Raw genomic sequence first — 24,418 nt, forward strand, 5'->3', positions numbered from 1 at the left:
AATGAAATTCTCGTGGTGGTTGGTAATTATTGAAACTAGTATGTAACTCGTGCTTATGCACGGAAATGATGAATTTAGTGGTGCTATTGATATTATCTTGGATTATAAAAACATATAGGATATTAGTTTGACCAGGACATTTGGAAGTACTAAAATAGTTTTTCTTGCAATTTTTATAATATTGGTTTCGTCAAGTTTCTTATTACACTACTATTATGTATATAATTTTGAAAGTCATTATTAGATACTACATATGTAATATCAATTTACAATCACTGTTAGTGAAATTCTACTAAATATGACACAAAATAAAAAGAACAAATTGGTCTAATAGTATCTCCTAAATTGAATGGGGATAGATGCATGAGATCGTTCAACTCAATTACAATTTGTTATGTTCAAAATTCTAACATACAAAATATCTGAATAGAAACAATATAAAAAAAAAATGCTCATTATTTCAGAGAAAAATAACAGAAGAAATCAAAACAATTTAATTTGTATGGAAAGCTAACAAAAACAAAATTCAATTTTAAATCAAATTAAAATTTCTCTAAGTATTGTTTATATATATATATATATGATTAGGTTTTTATGGTTTATTTATATTGAACTCCTTGTTTTCTACATTGAACTAATTCACTTAGCACAAAAATTAAAAAAAAAAAAAAAAAAACTTATATTAGATGAGGCACATGGTGCAAAATTAAACTTTAATTGAATTACAATTTTTACATTGAATTAACTAACTTAGCACAAACATTTAAAAACTTGGATTAGATGGGACACATGGCACAAAATTAGACTTTAATTAAATTCCAATTTAAAATCTAATTGGATTTTCTCTCGGCGTTACCTATTAATATACATACACACATACGTACATACATACATATACATATATGTAGGGTCTTGATTTTCGGACTAAGCCCAAAAATAATGGGATCTAGGCCTAGTGAACCCAATACAATAAATTTGTAGAGAGTGGGCCGAAGAGCTAGGCTTTAGTGAGGGATAACGGTTAAAATGAGTTTTTATGTTGATCAAACAGAAATGAGCTAAGTTTATCAGAGGTAGTTTGTCCTCGGCACAATCCGAGGAGCTCTACTCCTTTATATATGTTGGGTGACAATGGTTACAGGAGTTCTTGAGATCACCATAATGCTTTCTCTCCCTTTTTCCAGCCACCCACTCTCTATGGTGGGTTTTTCCAATTATATAGTTATCTTTAAACGATCTTGACCTTTCACTTGTTGATCATCCAGACTTATACTTGAGTGTCTGTCCTATCAGACGCCCTTTTTGGCGTTCTGTGAGTTGCGGTAACTGAGGTAGCACTGTTCAGGAGTCATTTTCTCATCAATGCGCTCAGAACGTTAGTTGTGGGCATTTAATGCGGAGGTGATAGCTTCTCCTTGAATTGCTCCTCCACCATGCTCCTGTGGCTAGCCCATTGCACTCGTCCTTCTTTTTGGAATGCTCTGGGAGGCTGCCTTTGATGGCGTACCACTTTTCCCTTCCATGATCTTGGTTAACCGAGGATAGGATTGTCCTCGGCGATGTTCCTTGGCAATTTGGGCCTTCTTAGTTCGTCCTCGGACATTCCTTCTTCCTCAGTGTGGACCTTAGGCTCAGTATAAAATGGGCCGGAGTTGCCAAATTCTTTGGCCCCATAATAGCCCCTCAAAATCTTGCTGTCCGGCTCCTCGGATGGAGAAGAGAATTTTGATGTCCTCAGGTCGTTGTCACGGCTTGTCAAGTCTTGTCTTCTGTCAGCACCTGAGTCTCTTCACCTGCGCAAGGCACGTTCCTGTCGCTTCGGTATACGGAGCGCGCCTTCATTAATACCTTTATGAAGCAATGCAGATTTAACAGTTGAGGATTTCTTCAGAATTTGGGCAGGAGTTATTTCGCTTGTAACTCTTTCTTCAAATTCCGTGCAGATTAATTTTCGCTAGATTTTGCCTTCTATATAAGGCACTCTGGGGGAATTATTCTTTCACATTTACAAATCCTCGAGTTCGGCAGGAACTTCAAGTTCTCAACCCTTCAGGCATTTCCAAGGACCTTGCCAAGATCGTGATCAAGGCCTAGGGAATGAAATGGCCCTGGATAAAGGCAAGGGCAAGGAAGCCAAGCCCTTTTTAGGAACCAAGAATGCTGCCCAGATCCTGAACAACGCAGTTGAGGCAGAGGAAGCAGAGGCTAAAGATGTTCCTACCTTTCAACTGAGCAAGAAAGAAGACCCTCCTCCTTCAGCCAAGAACCGAAGCAAGCGTAAATTGCATTAGACTTTTGGTGCGACAAAGTTTGGGTCTCACCTTGATGGTAGGAAATCTTGCAGTTAGGAGAAAAGTTCGTGAAAAATATAACATTTTTCTCCAGTATGCGTCTTTGCCTGCCCTTCGAGTTGATAGTGATTTGCATCCAGTTTACTTACCGATGGAGGTTTGTAAGATTACCGAATGGTTGATACCCGAGTGTTGGCGTCTCCAATGCTTAATTATCATGAAACTGGGAGAGAATCAAGGGAACATCCTAGGATGGAGCCATCAGGCACTTCTGCCTCTTCTTCTTTCTCATCGCCAGTACCATCCATATTGGCTCGATTGCTGCTGGGATGAGATTGCGAATCTACCATTCCCACGAGCTTTCTCTCTTTTTTATAGTTAGCCTAAAACAAGCCTGCCTTAGCCTCTCCTATTATAATTAGCTTTAAAACAAGCTTGCCTCAGCCTCTCTTTTTATAGTTAGCTTTAAAACAAGCCTGCCTCAACCTCTCTTTTTATAGTTAGCTTTAAAACAAGTCTACCTAAGCCATTTGGTGTATGATGTACCTTTCCTTTGTTTAATAAAAAATGGATGCACTTTTTACTTTTTGAATTTTTTTTCTTTTCTCTGCAGTAATTATTTAATGTGTGTGTTGTTATTTTTCCCTCCAAACTTGGAACGAGTGTTGTTGACGATAACAAAAAGTTGTCACCCTGACTTTAAAAAAACCGACAATAGCACCCGGCTGCTAACCTTAAATAAGCTAACTATGTAGGAATAATCAGGAACATAACCATGTGCTCTATACCGCAAATTGTGCAACCACGAAAGGATGTTGGATTTAAAGTAAGTCATCTGAGGGGACCAACGTGTATTAAGGCTCTGTTCGGCATTTATAATAATGTCATGGCGTCGGTTTTCCCCAAGCGTCTAATCTGAGGATCTAGGCACGCCTTAGGTTCTGTTTAAGTACTTGTAAAGTGATGTCATAGCGTTAATTTTCTTGAAGCATGTGGTTCGAGGATCCGTACGACACCCTGATTCCATTCAACCCTTAGGTGCTTGTCGAAAGTTTTTAGTTTCCCATAGGTTTGTGGTCCGAGGAGCCATGCAAGACCTTGGTTCTGTCCAACACTTAGGTATTATCAAAAGTCATTAGTTTCCTCATAGGTTTGTGGTCCGAGGAGCCATGCAAGACCTTGGTTTTGTCCAACACTTAGATAATTGCCAGTGTGTGTTAATTCCCCCAAAGTAAGAGATCCGAGGACCCGTCATAGCTAAAGTTTCGTTTAACCACTTCAATAGGTTAGAAGATATTGACATATACATTCCAGAACTAGCCTCGTCACAGAGCCTCCTTGAATTGCTCTGTGTTACTGCCCCTTCCTCTAATGTAGGTCCGGCGAATTCGGCCGCTAGATACATAAGGACCGGACCCTGGACAGAGGTACGGGGCATGTACCTAGTGTAAGAAGCCTTTAGAACTGTCCCCCATTTAGCAATCCTCCCTGTATAATCCACATTTCGAAGCATAGACCTAAGCAAAAGCTGAGCTAGGATGACAACTGTGTGTGCCTCATGTAGTGTCTTACTCGCATAGTAAACTGGCCGCCATAATGGCTTTCCCCAGGGACTTTGGCCGATGAGGGCCTAATCCTATCTTAACTACCCGTTGCACTCACTATCACACAAGCTCTTCCCACAGACAGCGCCAATTGTAGGGTCTCGATTTTCGGACTAAGCCCAAAAATGAATGGCATCTAGGCCTAGTGAACCTAATACAATGAATTTGTAGAGAGTGGGCCGAAGAGCTAGGTTTTAGTAAGGGATAACGGTTAAAATGGGTTTTTATGTTGATCAAATAGAAATGAGCTAAGTTTATCAGAGGAAGTTTGTCCTTTGTACAATCCGAGGAGCTCTACTCCTATATATATGTTGGGTGACAATGGTTACAGGAGTTCTTAAGATCGCCATAATACTTTCTCTCCCTTTTTCCAACCACCCACTTTCTATGGTGAGTTTCTCCAATTATATAGTCCTTTTTAAATGATCTTGTCCTTCCACTTGTTGATTATCCAAGCCTATACTTGAGTGCCTGTCCTATCAGACGCCCTTTTTGGTGTTCTGTTAGTTGCGGTAACCGAGGTAGCACTGTTCAGGAGTCATTTTCTCATCAATGCACCTAGAACGTTAGTTGTGGGCATTTAATGTGGAGGTGACAGTTTCTCCTTAAATTGCTCCTCCATCATACTTCCGTGGCTGGCCCATTGCATTCGTCCTTCTTTTTAGAATGCTCTAGGAAGCTATCTTTGATGGAGTACCGCTTTTTCCTTCCATGATCTTGGTTGACCGAGGACAGGATTGTCCTCAGCGATGTTCCTCGGCAATTTGGGCCTTCTTCGTTCGTCCTCAAACATTCCTTCTTCCTCAGCGTGGGCCTTGGGCTCAGTATAAAATGGGTTGGGGTTGCCAAATTCTTTAACCCCACAATATATATATATATATATATAAGTCTTAAGGGAAAAGATTTGTTAATAAAATTAATTAAAACAAAAAAACAAAAGTTTGAGAGTTGTGCTAAATACCATAATATCATTAATATTTTTTTTAAATGACTATTAACCTATAGTGCATGCGCACTTATGCATGCATCATGTTTTTAGATTAAGTGATTGAGTAATGTTAGAAATATAACAAATTTTAATATACACACACACACAACAAATAACTTGGGAGTTAGTACATCTTTAGATTTACAAAATTTAATATGAGCCATGAAATGAATAAAATGGACTAAATTTGAAATAGAGATGATCATTTTTCTAGTGCCATAGCTTACTCTCATTTATTAAGAGAAAATACTATTCAAATTCTCCATCTCTATTATTATAACTATTAAATAAAAAAAATTTTAAAATAAAAAAGAGAGGGAAATTTCAATTTATACCTTAGATTTTAAGAGTAGTCCAACAACTCTAGGGATTAAATTGAAATTCCACCTCCCACCCCAAAAAAAAAACCTTTGTAAGGATATTATTTGCTATAGTATGCAAATTGTTCATTCTTGATTTTTTATTATAGAAAAAAATTATTTTGTTACTTCCTACTTAAAATTTGTTATTGTGATCAATGCAATAAATTTGTTGATTTCATTTTTCATTTTCGAATAAGATATGAAAAACCAATATATAAGAACATAATATACTTTTTCATTTAAATTTATATTTGAACTAATAATGAGTGTTTGTAATAAAATTTGGATTAGTTTTAACTTTTAAATAGACTTAAAATAAAGCATTTTATCTCCCCAAAAAAATAGACTGAAAATAGGAGAGGATATTTGGTATTATTACAAGGACAAAATTTTGCTACATTATTTTAGGTGTTGTTCTTTAGGTTCTATTCTTAAGATTTAGCCATGCGGTTACTTAACTAAGAAATATACTTCTATCCTATGAGAAAAAATCCACATAACAGAATCTTAAGAAGGAAACCTAAGGCACAATATTTAAGTACTGTACCTAAATCTTACTCTTATTACAATATGTTTGGTTCTATATAGGTGAGTTTTATAAACAATTTTTTTCTCATCCCATGTTAATAAAAAAATTAAAAAAGAAAAAGAAAAGAAAAGAAAAGTAATACTATAGGCCCACAACAAATCTTAAGTGGCAAAATGTTATTAGAAAGTAAAAAAGTACAGTCAATGGTAAATCCAAATTAGAATCGATAACAAACCTAACATTACTCTTTTTTTTCTTTTTTTGTAATAAAGTTGTGTTATATTAATCTTACAAATTGATGTCACTAATCATAAAAAGGGGGTAAAAGTCAGAGTTTAAGTTTTTAGGAGAGAATTTCATGAGAAATTATAAGGTCTTTATAGTGGACCACATCCAAGGGTGTAGCTATGTGTAAGGCATGGCCCCCCCAAAATTTTGAAATATATATATATATATATATAATTATTTTAATGTTTTCAAAATTTAGTCTAAAAAATAAGAGTTGCCCCCCCCCCCCCCGGCCAAATTTTGATTTAGTTCAATGATGCTGTTAAAAGAAAAATTGATCTAATAATTATAGAGACATAACATTATTTTTCGCAATTCTATTTTTTATTGTAAAATATGCTTTTATATCTATTAAATATTTGATAAAGTTTGGTACCAAACATATTTGAATCTATATCTTTTCAACAAGTTATATGGCGATTAACAAATCATTGACTCATTAAGAAAAATAATGTCACTAAAACTATACATAAAATGTCTCTTTAGTTACTATATAATAGGTTAGAGCAAGATAGTTTCAAATATGTTTGAAGCCTAACTTATTCCTCCAAGTTTTAGATCATTTATGTTTTTGAAAATTTCATTAGTTCAATTGAAATATTTTTTGCTTACTTTAGTATAAAATTTCATAATTTGTATTGAAAATGAAATTTTTTAAGAATTTCACTATAGAAATAGTAAAAATGATTTTTATTTTATGTAAGATCGCTACCAAACATAATTTTGATTGAAATTATTAAGCTTTTTTTGTTTGTTTGGTATGTGTGTATATATATAACTTATCAAATAAAAAAAATGTGTATATAATAAAAAAGCGTATATATATGTGTATGTGGAGATGTCTTAAATATATTAGAGTTGCAACTTGGCCCCCCCCAAAAAAAAAAAAAAAAAATCCTAACTCCACCCCTGTCCACGTCACTTGTTTACCATTTCATTAAAAGATTTCTATCTGTTTAAAATTGTTGAGTCAATTTAACAAGAAAGTTAGTTTCTATTTAATTTTTTTTATATATCATAAAATGACTCAGTAATTTTAAATATGTGAAAATTTTTTATTAGAATAGTAGACAAGTGATATGATCCACTATGAAAATCATATAATTTCTCGAGTTTCACAGGCATGTATTTATGTTAGACTAGAGTAGAATTCTATATAAAAAAGAAAATTTAAAAAAAATAAAAGATAGAGGATTAAATAAAGGGTCATGCTAACAAGTGCCCTTAGGACATTAGTTAACAATTCATTTTAAAAAAGTTTTGACACCACTTTTATGGGAAATGAAAAAAGTTATCAAAATATTAATTATTTTTTTCCATAAAAAACTTCTTTAAATGAATTATTAACTAATATTGTTCGTTAGCATTTTCCTTAAATTAATATTAAAGTCAACCATTTAACCGACTGCCACATGTAACTAGAAATGTAAGGAATTTGTATAATTTATTTTCAGATTATTGATATTTAATTATATTAAAAAAAGCAATAAAAATAAATACCATGGACTTGACTTATCTAAAATCTGAATAAAAGTGGATCACACTGAAGAGTGAAGACAGACTTTGAAATTTAGTTTCTAAAAAAAAAAAAGAGACCTTGAAATTTCAACTTAATCACCACCGTAGTATCTTTCTTCTCAAAAACAAAAAACAAAATGATAATAACAATCATCACCGACGTGCATCCACCGAAAATTTGTCTTTAATTATTCTTTGTGACTTTTTTTTTTAAAGAATATTCTTTGTGACTTGGCGTCTGTCTGGAACAACAAAATTTTTCCTCCCTTTTTTAAGTATCACGGTGGTTAGGAACTTGCTTTTCCTTAATTTTTTTTTAAAAAAAATGTATTCTTATGGCTATTTATTTATTTATTTTAGATATAATGTCTAATTTAGTGATTGACTTTATATATGTCAAACATAAGACCCAATTTTTTTAAGTCTTTTTTTTTTTTTTTAGAAATATTTTTCTTTCTAGAGACTTTTGAGTAAGGGTGGCAATTCGTGTTTACGTATTGGATTCGTATTGTGTCACCTTATGAGTATTTGACTATATAGGTCAATAGGAGTGTTCGAGGTGCAGTTTTTGGTCATTTTTAGTATTGCACTTTGCGGTGCGATTTAGCTAAAATTATAACTACACCACACCTTATTTTGCAATCACATGTGCGGTGTGGTGCGGTTTAGAGTTTAACTAAAATCATAACTGCACCGCACTTCATTTTTGCGGTCACATGTGCGGTGCTATATATAAGATGAGGTTTGAAGTTTGTATATTTTTCAAATTTTGGGCATTTCTTACCTATCTCAAAACTAATTTTTCCTTTTTTTTTTTTTTTTTTGCCAAGTTTTAAATTATTTAGTTAGTTTTCCTTTATTTTGGGTTGGCTTTTCTAGTCAACACTTGTTAGGGTTATCATTTTTTTTTGTTGAAAAATTAGGGTTATTAAACTATTAATAATATATTTAATATTAAAAATAAATAAATAAATAAATATATAAATATATAAATATTTAGAGAGAGTGCGGTGCAGTGTATTGTTACTTACGGTGCGGTTATGCTATTTTGTGGGCGGGTTTGGTGCAGTTTGTGCGGTTTATGCGGTTTGGTGAACACTTCTATAGGTCAACATTAACCTGACATGTTTATTAAATAGGTCAAGATTCTTCAACCCAAACACGACTTATTTATTAAACGGTTCAGTCATGTCAATTTGTTTATCAAATTTTATCAAAATGAAAATTATGAAAAAATAAACAAACAAATATTTTTAATATAAAATTCAGAACTAACGAGTAACTGCATCACAAATAATCATTCAAAATTAAATTATATCCCAATATCACAAATAATCAATCACAATATGTCAAAAAAAATAAACCACAACAATTAATAAATTTATATACTTAGAGTTTGAATGATATATTAGTAAAATGTCATTTAATTAAACAGATCAGATTGGTTAAAGGGGTTAAACGGGTTCTATGTATTGAATATAACTCAACCCGTTTATTAAACAGGTCAGTCATGTTAATCCGAATAAAACATGAATCCATTAAGCCTCAACCCATAACATGCTAATTTCGTATCGTGTCAGGTTTATGGGTCGTGTCCAATTTTGCTATCCCTACTTTAGAGAACATAATTTAGTGTTTTTTTCCTCTCTCTCTCTCTCTCTCTCTCTCTCTCTCTCTCTCTCTCTCTCTCTCTCTCTCTCTCTCTCATGGGAATAATTCTATTTCTAGAGACTTTAGAGAACATAATTTAGTGTTTCGGATTCTGGTCGGATTTTTGCTAACTAGTTGTTATTTTAGAGGGCATAATTTAGTGTTTCAATTTCTAATTGAATTTCTACTATTACTTTCGACTTAGGCGTTAAACTATTGCCTAACCTTAGGTTATTAAGCCCAAGTTTTTTTTTTTTTTTTTTTTGTCAATAAAATATCGAGTAGTGAAGCTTTAAGAACACGCAAACAACTTTACTATTTTCTATTTACTCTTCAACTTTCAATCTTTCTCACTCTTGGCATGCTCTATATATGCAGGATCGAAAATTAACAAAACTAGCTTTATTTCTTCTCTATTGGTAAGGAAGACCTAGTTGAGTAGTTCTTTAACCTTTGTGCTTTGAAAGTGCATGCATCCATTGCGGAGGAAGACACTATAATCTAAACTTGCAATTGAAGGTTGATTGCTGAGAAACCATTTGCACCAAGTTAATCACTTCAGGTTGTTCGAAATCAACCTTTAAAAATAGTCTTTACGTAATTCTAGAGTATTGTGAAAGCTTTCATTTGTTGTTAAATTTATGTTCCAATTTTATTTTTTGATTAAATATGCTTGCTTACAACAAAAATATTTGCACCAATTGAATTAACTTTTCAACATGATATGTGCTTAGTTGCATTATGATGGCCCAAAAATATGAGATGAGATGTGATATGAATTCAATTTATTATTTAATTTATTCACGAATAACGGATGACAAGACATGGGAGGCTTAAAAGTTTATAAATACCAACAATATATATTAATTTGTGTGCAAATATAGATTGCTTTGATGTAATTGGTCAAAATTACCTTAATCACCCAAATAAATAGTAAGAAACTAAAATTTATAAAGAAAAAAAAAAGTATAAATAAAGGAGAGGATTACTTCTTTTTTTCTTTTTCTTTCCTTTGTGGTGGAAGACAACCATTATTACAAGTTTAATGGGATATGCAATAAAGTGTTACTCTTTTATATATCAGGTTAACTTTTTAGCAAAAGCTAAATAAAAAATAAAAATCAGGTTAACTATTGAGTTTTCTTTTCTTGGTAAAACATGGTGGGTGTGTAATCAGTAATGAGCCTCATCACAACATGTTTTGACTTTTCATGTTGTGTAGTTCCACGTCAATCTTTGTCCCGACACGTGGTATTAATTGGGAAAGCACTATATTATTATTATTTATTATAATTATAATATTATTGAGCCAAAAAATTAATAAATAAAAAGTTACAAATCAAAGTAAGCACTCGGAAGGCGTTTGGCCTAACGCTTTAGCAAATCAACTACAATTTAAAAAGTATATGAGTGTTTGCATGACATCCACGTGGCACTATAAAAACAAAAAACAAATGGAAATAATGAAATCGTCTAATTGGCTCCTCCACATGAAAGCTTTTACTAGTAATAATATCCAATCTGTTAGGACATATGTGATTCACTTGTTAGAACATATGTGATTCACTTATTAGGAACATAAGTCACTATTTTATGTAGTTGGCTAATCTTTTGACAAAACGCACTTTACTTGTAAGGGTAGATCTAGGATATGTTTAATACTTTAAAAAACATGTTGTTCAAGTCTAGTATTAAAGTCATGAGGATTGGACCAAGAAACAAGTGTAAAAAAGTTGTTCAATAAAGCTGGATAGATAACTCAATAGCTGCTCGACACCTCCTGACAGCTATATCTATCGAGATTTTTAACTTCTTCTTATCGCAATCTCGATAACTTCTCGACAGTTAGTAGATCGATCGAGAAAGCTCTTATCTCCTCGAAAGCTCTTCGATAGCTTCTCGATAGTTGTATCTGTCGAAGTTTAAAGCTCAACACCTCCTTGATACCTCTCGATCGGTCGAGGTTACGAGAATTCAGATTTTCAAATTTGATTTTCAGCCCATGCTAACATGTATGTGTAGGGTTTCTTTTCTCACAACCCTAGACCTATATAAGACTTATTTTAGAGGCCGTCACATAAGAGAATACAAGGAGAACATATGCAAAAGGTGACCGATGCTTTATTCTCTTTAAAAGAAGCTACTGTGTATTTGCGCCTTAGGATTTTGTTTCCAAGTGCTTCTTGATCTTTATTGTTGATGAAGTGAAGAATTTTGCAACCAACAATCTTCTTCTAGTTAATGATTAAGTCGCGTACTGCGATCCGCGCAATTGGTTAGTCACGTATTGGAATTCTTGCATTAAAGGGTGGCGTTCATATATTGAAGAGTTCAGAGATTCTAAAGTGGTAGAAGGTTTCTGCTGTGAGTTCATCTACGGAGATTGTAGAGTCTAAAGACAAAGGTTTTGTACTAGATCTGAAACTTCTCTTTACTATAGTGGATTGCTTTTTGGGAAGGTATTCCTCCAAGTTTTTACTGTGAAACTAGTTTGTTTCATTGGTTTTCCTGGGTTATCATATCTTGTCTCATTTATTTTTCCGCTGCACGATTTTGACATGATATTGATGCTTGTTTGTTTTAATAAGTTTTGTTTATAATAAATCTAATTAACAACCTGGATTTAAAACTTGTTAATTCTATTAACCGGGGTCTAAATTTCCCAACACAATCATCTCTTAGTCTTAGCCTCTTAGGTACATATCAGTTGTACAAACAAGTGTTTCTCAAATTTGCACGTTTAAGTTTTTAATGACAAAAGTTTTCTAGTTAACATATTGTGCCAGTTACAATGTGCATGATTATATGAACAAGAATAAATAAATAAAAACTGCCTACACTAAAAACTAATTAGGCCCTGTTTGGTTTATTTTTTTTGTTTACTCATCACTCTTCACTCAATTTTTATCACTGATCACTGATCACTCTTCACTCAAAAATACCCAAATTTCTATAACTTAGTTTGGTGGGTTGTTTGGGTGAAATATTTCAGTGAGTTTTTCAATTCAATCACTCACCTTTATGTCACTCACTGGGTCCCACAAAAATCAATTCCAAAACAAGTGCACAGATCGGTCACCAAGCCTACCCGCGTTGGCTCTCTCTCTCCTCTTGACGCCTTTTCCACAACAAAACACTCTGTCCCCAACTTCATCACTCTCCAAGCACACAACAACGTCTCCACTCTCTCACCACCGATCTTGAGATTTTCAAACCCTCACTCCGCCTCTCATTTTCTGCTCCTCACTTCTCCACCTCCACTGCGTTAGATCCCTCCATTGCGAAGAGGGCTGAAGGTGCTTTCAGAGGTTCCTCTGTCCTTCCTCATCTCGAACTCCAAAAACCCAAACGAAGGAACAAACCAAAGGCAGACATTGTACAGAAAATTTGCATAACACTCGGTACAGAATTTTTTTTTCCCAAGCCAAAGGCAAAGCAAAGCAAAGCAGACATTGTTCACTCACCATGGCTGTAACAGAGGAAAAAACCCAGAAACTTCTAAAAAAAAAATTAAAAACATAAAAAGAGGCATAAAAGCTATACTTGAGTAGAGAGTAAAAAAAGAGGCATAAAAAAACAAGCATTCACAGCCATTCATCAAGGTCTCAGTAAACACAACACAAAAAATGGAGGAACATGGAAAAAACAAAAAAAATCAAAATAAAACCCAACAGATGGAAGGGCTGAATATTCTCACCGGAAAAAAAAGCGGTTCACGAAGTTGTGCTGAAGGTGCTGATCGGCAGAGAGATGTGCTTCAGACTTCAGTCATTGCTGTGCTGTGGCGCTTCGGACTTGTTGCTGTGCTGTGGGTTTGGGAGAAAGAAAATAGAAGTGATGAAAAGTTGTGTAGTGAAGGGCTGAAGGTAGTTGGGAAAGTAAACACAAAGTGCCGTTGGAAGTGAAAGTGGGTCTGCTATGATTTGATGTAACACTGTTGTGGGACCCAAAAGCAGCCCAATAATTACACGTATTGCCATTAAGTGAACAAAACTCAAAACTCAAAAAAATAGAAAACAACCCGGAGGAGTTTCCAAAACTGATAACTCATATCCCACAATTCTCACATTTGTTAATTGAGTTCACATTCGGAAAAAAAAGCCAAAAAAACTTTGTGCATGTGGGGCCCACAGATTTTGAGATATGAGTTAACAAATCTCAGTTTTGTTAACTGAGTTTCCCTAAATCCAAACAACACCTTAGTGTCTTAATCTGATGATAAATAAAAATTTATCATCAGGAGCGGAAGCCATAGGTTGAAACTTTCTATAAAAAAAAAAAAAAAAAACTTTTTTATACATTTTTAATAATTTACTTTGTACTGTAACAATCGCAATTTGTTATATGTTATTTTTTTTTTCAATATAAAGTACACAAGTCAAACACAATATATTAGAGGGTTTGTTTGGATGCTACTTATTTTGTTGAAAATTGAAAATTTATTGTTGAAAATATACTGTAGTAAAATAATTTTTAAACTATAAATAGTATCGTGGGACCCATGGCTGACCTACTTATACACGTTTTTTGAAGTTTGGCTGGGTCATGAATAGTGCCATGGGACCAACCCAAAAAATGCAAAGCGCCTAATAATCCTTAAGCAAATGCACGCAAAGTTGACAAAATATAAAATGGAACATAGTATAATAGTTCTCAAATAAATAAATAAATAAATAATATATATATATATATATATAAAATATGGAACATTAGCAGTAATTAAGATGGAAGATTTTTATTCTATGTGAACCTATTATGGGCAATTGAGAGTAAAGGAGTGCCTCATTGCAGTGCAAAAAAAGGAGTTTAGCTATGATTTGAAAGAAGAGTTTTAGGAGAGTTTATTTGGGATTTAGGTAGACAAATATATGAGAGAATAAGAAGAATTCATGATTAATGAAAGGAAGAATGTATGTAAAAATTGTACTCATTTTAAACATTGAAATTGTGAATTCTCATTGTTAGGTTTTGAGTTTGTAATGTTGGCAAACCATGATAAAACATGACAAAAAGTAAGTCTCATTGGTTTAGAATGGTCTACATTGAAGCCCAAGACAAAAAACTCAAGTTCGGGATAAAAAAATGAGTTACAAGCTGTTTCATTTGATTGGTTCTCGGTTGGTACTCGATTAATCGAAAATTGCATATCAACAAAAATCAGCATAAGTAAAAGCCCATAACTTGACCATTTGAAGCCCAAATCGCGAGCCATTTTTTCCAGTATTTAAAGGACATTATAAGCCAACCCTAGAGACGATTTTCAGAGTTTTTTTAGAGAGATTAGAGTGCATCTTGTGCCTCTTTTGTAGATCTGGGGTTTTGTACCCAAAAACTCTCTAATGTCTTCTATCAATATTATTCCTTGAAAATTTCAAGATCTAGTGTTGTAGAAGTTGCTGCATACAAGATTAACATTTAAGGAGATCCAAAATCTTTGAGTGGAGTCTCAAAGTCACAAGCAGGTGAGCTTGTGTTTTTGCAAAGGTTAAAGAAAGAAATAGTCCGTGGACTCGGAGCTGTCACGTGGTTGTGGTAGTAAGTTTCCTACTCGAGGTAGCAATAGGATGTTAGTGGTCTAAGTCGCTATTGTACTTCAATTCTTTCATAGTGGATTTGTTTTTTACCTTAAGAACAGCTAGGTTAAATCCTCCTTAGGTTTTTTACCAGTTTGATTTTCTTGAGTCATCATATCATTGTGTTCTTTATATTTTCCGCTAGTTTATATGATATGATTATTTTTGTTTTAACCTAGATCTGAATAATAAACCTAGGTATTCACTTGGTTAATTAATTAAGTTAAACAATCAAGTTTACAAAGGTCTAAAAACGTACACTCATAATCATAAAAACCCAAAAACAAATCCCCCTATTTTAACTTAATATAATTGAGTTACATGGATTATGAATGTAATGTTCAAATGGACCCTAACCAAACTTTTAGGGAAAATGGTATATTGTTAGTTACGTACCAATATACTCAATTTTGTCTCTTGTCGTTTTATGTTTACATGTTTTACATATTTACTATTTTTTATAAATTTTATACAACATACTAACAATTCAAGATATAAGAAATTGGGAGGTTTCCACTAGATTATTTTCTCAAATATAATTATCCAATTCTTAAATAAATCTATGACTAATCATTAAAACTCTTACAGATTAGAGTAAAAAGGGTTTTTCAATTTTCATAAAATGAAAACTATTGTCAAGAGCCTTATAGGCAAAGCTATGCTAAATTGGTTGATACTTTCTAATATTTCTAACAAAAATATCCAGAGTTCAAATTCTCCTCCCCCAACTACTAAATTACCAAAAAAAAAAAAAGCCTATTAACCCCATTATCTATATAATTAGTTTGTTGTCTAATTGCAATTATATATGAAGATAATAGAATAACTCCATTGCTCATGTTAGTGCATGGATTAATTTGATAAACATAAGCAAACTCCTCATTTATTAGCTTGAGCTTTTGAAATGGGACTAGACAAACACAACTACAACTCTAACACAAAGAAAGAGGGAGTTGTTGATGCTACATTGATTATTGGATTAAGGCCTTAAAGGAGTCACACTCATTTCTCGCAAGTTGCAAACTAAATGATTTATTTTTGTCAAACTACGAGTCACGTTTTTCTTTTTCTTTTTTTTGGGGGTGGGGGGAGATGTGACCCAACTAGCAATGAATAATCAAAGAAGTCAACTGAAGTACAATGAATCTTATTAAGAAAAGTACGTACACACCAGGATTGAACAAGCAAATTTTAGTTTTTACCAAGCACGACAAAATTTGAGCAAACTATTCCAGCTACCCCTTGGCGTTCTAGTTTGTTTTGTCTACCACATTTCACTTATCAATCAGTGACTGAAGAAAAATGTGCATATTTTTATTTTGTTAACTATGTTTTATTATTATTATTTTTTTTTTTAAGAGAGTTTTGATTTATAGCGTTCACTCCTGATGATAGTTTTTTATCATCAGACTGAGACATCAGTCAGTTTTTAGTGTAGGCGAGAATTGAACCTTAGATCTCTTATTCAACCATTAGAGACTTTACCAATTAAACTAACTGAAACTCATTGTTAGCTATGTTTTAAAACAATGTACAATTTAACTATTGTTAGGTGCACTAATGTAAATTTACTTGTTTCATACATGGACTATGTATATCATGTGTGATTCATGATCCTCATAATTATATGTGTGTTTTTTATTATTATTTCAACCAATATTAATTATTTTTCCTAAGTGTATTTTTAATATATTTTCTCTCGATTTTATAGTTTAACTGTATTTGGATGATTTTTATCATTTTTTATTTTTTGTTTTTAAAGGTGGAGTAAAAAAAAAAAAATTCTTAAAAAAGTGATATTAAAATATATATATACACACACAAAAAAGATTGAAACTCTGTTCAAGAAGCTTCACCACTTTCTTTGGCAAGATGAAACTGACAATTAAATGGAAAGCTTATGGGCTTTTGTTACGCACAAAACCACTCATTGACAGCCTAAGTTGGGCCCAATTGTTTACAAGAAAGGCCGGTTATGTTTAGCAGCTTGACCCAAGTACGATGCTAGCACAGCGATACAAATGCCTCTTCTTTCTCTCTCTCTCTCTCTCTCTCTCTTTTCGTTACCTTTCAAAATTGACAATTAAATGCCTAATCTCCTCCACATTAGTTCTAATTTGCAAAATCATGTTTAAGTTTTGTCTTCCAATACAAATTCTGTTACCAGTTCACTAGCAGCACTACCAATATTGATGCTGTGGTTGGATCAATGTTGCTGCATGTCCAATTAATATTGGGAATGACAAGTTACAATGATATGCTTCTTCCATGTTTGGTAGAATATACCCCATATATTATGCATAGTCTTGCATTATTGTTTAATCCTACAGCCCATGGTGGATGATTCATTGGTTTTGTATTATTTAGTACTTGCGACTGACCTCTTTTTTATTTATTTATTTATAATTTGATAGTTACAACTTACAACAAAAAGAGGCTGGATTTGAATTCTAGACATGTCCCTTGACAACTAGCCTCTGGTTAAGTCCTCAAAATTCAATAATCCTTTTGCTTAATCAAGCTGCTATAAGCTTGCTATGCGACTACACATTTAACAGTCTTTAAGACATGGACAAGCTTGTTCAATTTCACAAGCACAAGAAATATTATGGGCATCTCTACTCTAAAAAATCATTCATGATCATCAACATAACAATGGAGAGAGAAAATCTAAACATACAAATTGAATAAGAAGTCTATGTATTTATGGACTTCTTCATATCTTTTGGCAAGAGACATAAATTTATTTTTTAATGAAACGTTAGTGAAGTAAGTTAGTAACATCATTCACAAAGCGGGGGTTATTGCATGAGTGAGGTTGCCCCATATTATGATGTGATCATCCATTACATTTCTATACTAATAGTATCCGGCCAAATTTTAAAATATTGTCATGGTTTTCTAACTTAGAGCCTCTTCAGCAATGACTTCAAATGTCCACATAGGTGATTATCTTTTTTTACATTAGCTTTAGTCTCTCTCAACCTGAATGTTCAAATTCAAAAAATAACCATCGACATAAACTATGAAATTACTATAAGAGAAACGTGAAATTTGAATAAAATCAAAGGAGGGTTCCTTCCATTTTCTTTTTGAAGATCAAGTTAGAGATTTGGTAAGCCATTTTACTATTTCTATGGTTTCTTTCTTGTGTATTTTGTTTATTTTTATCCCCTAAAAAATTTCTAGTTGTCAATCAGAATAATATTAGGAATGAATTCTGAAATGTTAATAGAAATATTCAACTTGGCAGCCATATGCTAACAACCAACAACATATAAGTGAGGTGAAAGTTTCCCTTTGTGTAACATGAATTAAAATCCAGTGTTGACAATATGGTTCATAACCACACCTAACCAAACTTCACAAACCACAAACATATCTGAATATTTTTAGTGATAAGTGATGAGAATTGAGTAAAAAAAAATCAAATTAAACATCACTTGTAATAGTGGTGCCTACAATTTTTGGATGATAGGTTATGAAAATTGAGAATTGGATGATGAAAACACACAAACCAAACATAGTCTAACTAACCCAAATCTCGTTATGACAAAAACAAACTCTTAATATCAACTTAGAACTTTGCACTCTCATGAGCCAGAAGCCCAAAACGGAAAACTTCCAACGGTGCTCGTATGCAAACAAAATAAATAAATTCTATAAAGAAGCCATTCTACATTTTTCTAAGATTCTTCTCATGTTTCCAAATGGAAGAATCATTTTGATCAATGCCTCCAAATCTTTTTATAATACTCTTTATATATAAGACTTCAATTCCTATTACTTAATGGATAAAAAATATCAAATGACTTTTATTACCAGAAAAAGTTATAGATTTTTTCTTTGATATAAAAAAAAAAAGATAAATTGAAAATTACATCCCTAAAGTTTGAGGGTGATTAGATTTTACACCTTGAAGTTTCAGAATTTGGATTTTACCCCTTAGATTTTGGAGTATTTACTTAATGGATAAAGAATATCAAATGACTTTTATTAACAGAAAAAATTATAATTTTTTTTCTTTGACATCAAAAAAATGATAAATTGTAAATTACACTTCTAAAGTTTGGGGGTGATTGGATTTTATACTTTGAAGTTTCAGAATTTGAATTTTACCTCCCAGAGTTTGGGGTGTTTGGATTTTACATTCTGACATTTCAGAATTTGGATTTTACCCCTTAAAGTTTAGGATTGTTTGAATTTTACACTCCAAAATTATGAAACTTTAGGATGTAAAATCCAAACACCCCAAAACTTTAGGGAATAAAATCTAAATACTTCTAAAATATAGGGGGTAAAATCTAAATTCTGAAATGTCAGGGTGTAAAATTCAAACATCACCAAACTTCAGGAGGTAAAATCCAAATTCTAAAATTTTAAAATATAAAATCTAATTAACTCCAAACTTTAGGGGTGTAATTTGCAATTTACCCTAAAACAAAAATCATATTGCTAATCAAGTTTAGATTTCTTTTACCATATAATAAGATATTAACATTAGTCACAGAAAAAAGTGGTGTCAAAGTAATTACATGCAGCTCGTTTTGCCTATATTTGTTCAATATATATATATATATATATGAAGAAGGTGATCATTGCATTTTACCTAGGTTTGACTCTGATACCTTGAAATTGATCAATGCAAGGAGAATCCTTCCACCCCGGAAAATGTATCCTGAGGATTTCACTTGCTTCCTCTTTCAAAAATGAAGCACAATCAATTTTGGTCAATGAGCAAAGCTTTTCCACAGCCCCTACTGTTAGGTTCTAAAGATTTAAGATTTAATGTATTTAGAACTCTAATATGTATTGTTGACAAATCATGATCAAAACAAGTTATTTAGTCTTGTTTAGACTTGCTTAAAGTAGTGTTGTTTATGTAAAGTTGAAATTGAGCTGATGTAGAATTCACTGTGCATCTTGGCTTGGCTCGATTGATCGAAGCTTAGGCTTGATCAATCGAAAATCGAGCAGATGCATTTTTTCTGCAGAATTTCCAACTCAGCCCTAACTCCTAATATGTTTAGGATTTTATGTTTTTGCCCTAGGTATATAAGGCAAATCCTAGCCATATTTTAGAGGTTGCTCATATTAATGTTTTATGTAAATCTCTTGTGAGATTTAGAAGAGTTTTTCTTTACACAAAACTTAGGGTTTTCAAGGAGGAGATATTATCTACACCTTGATGATCAACTTAGTTGCTGCCATTGAAGCTTAAAGAAAAACAAGCGTGGGTGATTGTATCTGGTGGTGAATCCAAAATCCAAGAAAGAAGAAGTTCGTGGATTCAGAACTTGTACGTGGTCATGTCAGTAAGTTCTACTGGTGGGTAGCAATAAGAAGTCGAGCGTGGGGGCTTGTAAGTCTTATTGTATGAACTTTGATTCTTTCAAGATAGTGGATTCAAGATTACCTTGAGGATAGCTAGGTTAAATCCTCTCTAGGTTTTTACCGGTTTGGTTTTCCTGGGTCATCATATTTTTGTGTTATTTATATTTCTGCTGCTATATACTTGATCTGATCATTTGATTGTAACAACCTAGATTTGCATAATTTGACTAAGTTAATCACTTGGCTAATTAACTAGATTAATTCAGTTGTGTTAAGGGGTCTAAAAACCGTTTACCTACCTTCAACCTTTCTTGAAGCACCATATATGTCCCGAAAAACTTACATATCATTGAAAGAATCAAAACTGCTCGATCATCGGCTTTTGGTGAAACGCCTAAGATCTTCATAGATACCACAGCAATGCTTCCTCTATGACTTAAAAACTAAGCTCTCCCATCAGGACAAAAACACAAATTACATAGTATCCCTAAAATAAGCTCTGTGGTTTTCTTTTCAGGAAAACTCAATTCAAGCTCAATGAGCTCAAAAACTGTGTTGGCTTCAATCATCCTGATTAGATTTCTACTCCATGCACAAGCCTCTTACAACACGTCCAAAGCGGCATTGATTCCTTGTTGAGTAATTCCACTTCTTAAAACTTCTACTACCCTTTTAAAGAATTCAGGAGTCACTAATTCTAGTACATTTGAGCTTGTACAAGCTTCAATGATCGTCTTCAACACTAACATCGTGTGAGACTTCACCGTGACTTGATTTTTCATTTCACAACCTAAAACCCACGTCAATGATTTGATGATAAGATCATGATTTTCTAAAAGAATTGGCTTTGTTTCAGCTGAAGGGATTTGAATAAAGTTGAGTATACCAAGAGCTTCTTCAAGACCATCAATTTGGCCTTGTTTGAAACATGTTACAATAAACACTAACATCTCTTTTGGCAAACCAGCTTAAGCTCGTTTTGCCTATATTTGTTCAATATATATATATATATATATATGAAGAAGGTGATCATTGCATTTTACCTAGGTTTGACTCTGATACCTTGAAATTGATCAATGCAAGGAGAATCCTTCCACCCCGGAAAATGTATCCTGAGGATTTCACTTGCTTCCTCTTTCAAAAATGAAGCACAATCAATTTTGGTCAATGAGCAAAGCTTTTCCACAGCCCCTACTGTTAGGTTCTAAAGATTTAAGATTTAATGTATTTAGAACTCTAATATGTATTGTTGACAAATCATGATCAAAACAAGTTATTTAGTCTTGTTTAGACTTGCTTAAAGTAGTGTTGTTTATGTAAAGTTGAAATTGAGCTGATGTAGAATTCACTGTGCATCTTGGCTTGGCTCGATTGATCGAAGCTTAGGCTTGATCAATCGAAAATCGAGCAGATGCATTTTTTCTGCAGAATTTCCAACTCAGCCCTAACTCCTAATATGTTTAGGATTTTATGTTTTTGCCCTAGGTATATAAGGCAAATCCTAGCCATATTTTAGAGGTTGCTCATATTAATGTTTTATGTAAATCTCTTGTGAGATTTAGAAGAGTTTTTCTTTACACAAAACTTAGGGTTTTCAAGGAGGAGATATTATCTACACCTTGATGATCAACTTAGTTGCTGCCATTGAAGCTTAAAGAAAAACAAGCGTGGGTGATTGTATCTGGTGGTGAATCCAAAATCCAAGAAAGAAGAAGTTCGTGGATTCAGAACTTGTACGTGGTCATGTCAGTAAGTTCTACTGGTGGGTAGCAATAAGAAGTCGAGCGTGGGGGCTTGTAAGTCTTATTGTATGAACTTTGATTCTTTCAAGATAGTGGATTCAAGATTACCTTGAGGATAGCTAGGTTAAATCCTCTCTAGGTTTTTACCGGTTTGGTTTTCCTGGGTCATCATATTTTTGTGTTATTTATATTTCTGCTGCTATATACTTGATCTGATCATTTGATTGTAACAACCTAGATTTGCATAATTTGACTAAGTTAATCACTTGGCTAATTAACTAGATAAATTCAGTTGTGTTAAGGGGTCTAAAAACCGTTTACCTACCTTCAACCTTTCTTGAAGCACCATATATGTCCCGAAAAACTTACATATCATTGAAAGAATCAAAACTGCTCGATCATCGGCTTTTGGTGAAACGCCTAAGATCTTCATAGATACCACAGCAATGCTTCCTCTATGACTTAAAAACTAAGCTCTCCCATCAGGACAAAAACACAAATTACATAGTATCCCTAAAATAAGCTCTGTGGTTTTCTTTTCAGGAAAACTCAATTCAAGCTCAATGAGCTCAAAAACTGTGTTGGCTTCAATCATCCTGATTAGATTTCTACTCCATGCACAAGCCTCTTACAACACGTCCAAAGCGGCATTGATTCCTTGTTGAGTAATTCCACTTCTTAAAACTTCTACTACCCTTTTAAAGAATTCAGGAGTCACTAATTCTAGTACATTTGAGCTTGTACAAGCTTCAATGATCGTCTTCAACACTAACATCGTGTGAGACTTCACCGTGACTTGATTTTTCATTTCACAACCTAAAACCCACGTCAATGATTTGATGATAAGATCATGATTTTCTAAAAGAATTGGCTTTGTTTCAGCTGAAGGGATTTGAATAAAGTTGAGTATACCAAGAGCTTCTTCAAGACCATCAATTTGGCCTTGTTTGAAACATGTTACAATAAACACTAACATCTCTTTTGGCAAACCAGCTTTTATCATATATTTCCTATTCTTTTCATTTTCAGCTGCAAGTGACACCAATTGCTTAATATATAGTTTTGAGCTGAAGCTCAGGTTGCCAAAGGTGTTTGATGAGTTTGAGTACTTGAAACTTGTCTAGAGGAGGTTTAGGAGTGGGAATTATATCAATAACATGTGAGGCATTTTGGGTGCACCAACCTTGGATTAGGCGGCGTAAGGTATGATTAGGGGTTAAGTCTGGGTCTTTTGGCAATGGTTGCTTGGTGACTGGACAGATTGTTTTCTTGCTTGTGAGTAGCCATTGTTCAATGCTTTCCCGGTCGAATGTGATGCCTGTTATAGTGGTCACAGGGTCTTTCATGATTTGTAGGGAAATGGGGCAGATGAAATGTTGAGGAACTTCAATGTCATCCATGAAATAATACAAAAAGAAGTTATGTATTTATTATATGGGCTATCTTAATATATAGACTTAGTAATATTATTGTAGGGACTAAGAGAATGAGAGGGATATCAAATAAAAGTACCTGGGCAAAGGTTGTATTGTTTGTACTGTTGTTTTTTTAATGAAATATTGGTTGAAGAGAACACGGCTGAATTAACAATTGCAAAAGAGAGAGAGAGAGAGAGAGAGAGAGAGAGTACAATTGCAAGAATGAGAGAGAGATCTAGAGTTATGATGTTGGTCTTTTATAGCTAGAAAATGTTAGGAGCATAATATATATAGCACATTAGCATGAGAAACTGACATTGATTTCTAGGGTGAAGAAAAATAGAATTCAAAGTCCATAATTTTGGATAGCTTCCAGCCTTCTATTCAACATAAAGAAAATCATCATATATATCATCATCCCATATGACTCTAGGATCCCTTTTTTTTTTTTTTTTAACAAATTTTTTTATGAGAGGAAAGATTCATATACTCCATGTATGAGATAATTATTGTTGTTAGGGATATGTAATGTCACATGATTAACTCTCAATATATATCTTAGTATATATTAGATTTGTTACTATTTCATTTTTTAATGTCTCTTTGTCAAATTCAACTTTTTATGTACATATCATTTAATATATCGTTAATCACTTTATTAAATTTAAAATGTACTGATTTTTTCAATAGTTATGAAAACTATATTAACTATTAAGTGACATTTCAAAATGGACAATATATTAAACAATCATATCATGAATAGTTAACAAATAAAATGGAACGAGGAAATACCAAAACAAAATTAGGGGATAAAGTTAGCCTAGACCATCCCCAACATAAAATCTACCCTTTATTTTTTTGGCTTGGCTACCATAAATATAGCTATAGACAGCGGCATACCAACCTCTTTTTATCTTTGTTTAAAGTTCATTATGGGTATGGAAAGTATATATCTTGGTCAGTTTGGAGAAAGTTTTCTCGAACTCATTGTGGGTGAGTTCAAAAAATCATTCACATATACTCTAAATTATATGATCTACTTTTTTCTTTTTTTCCTTTTTCTTTTTTGAGGAGAATTATATGACCTACTTAACAATTACTTGATAAAGATAATCTACTTA

General features: G+C 33.1%; 1 pseudogene; it reads right to left on the bottom strand.

Moving 5' to 3' along the window:
• Positions 1–2,506: 2,506 nt before the first annotated feature.
• Positions 2,507–23,279, bottom strand: LOC112012798 (E3 ubiquitin-protein ligase PUB24-like; annotated as a pseudogene).
• Positions 23,280–24,418: the final 1,139 nt, after the last annotated feature.

This window comes from Quercus suber, unplaced genomic scaffold, assembly GCF_002906115.3.
Source record: "Quercus suber isolate HL8 unplaced genomic scaffold, Cork oak 2.0 scaffold_303, whole genome shotgun sequence".
In the NCBI taxonomy this organism is placed as follows: domain Eukaryota; kingdom Viridiplantae; phylum Streptophyta; class Magnoliopsida; order Fagales; family Fagaceae; genus Quercus; species Quercus suber.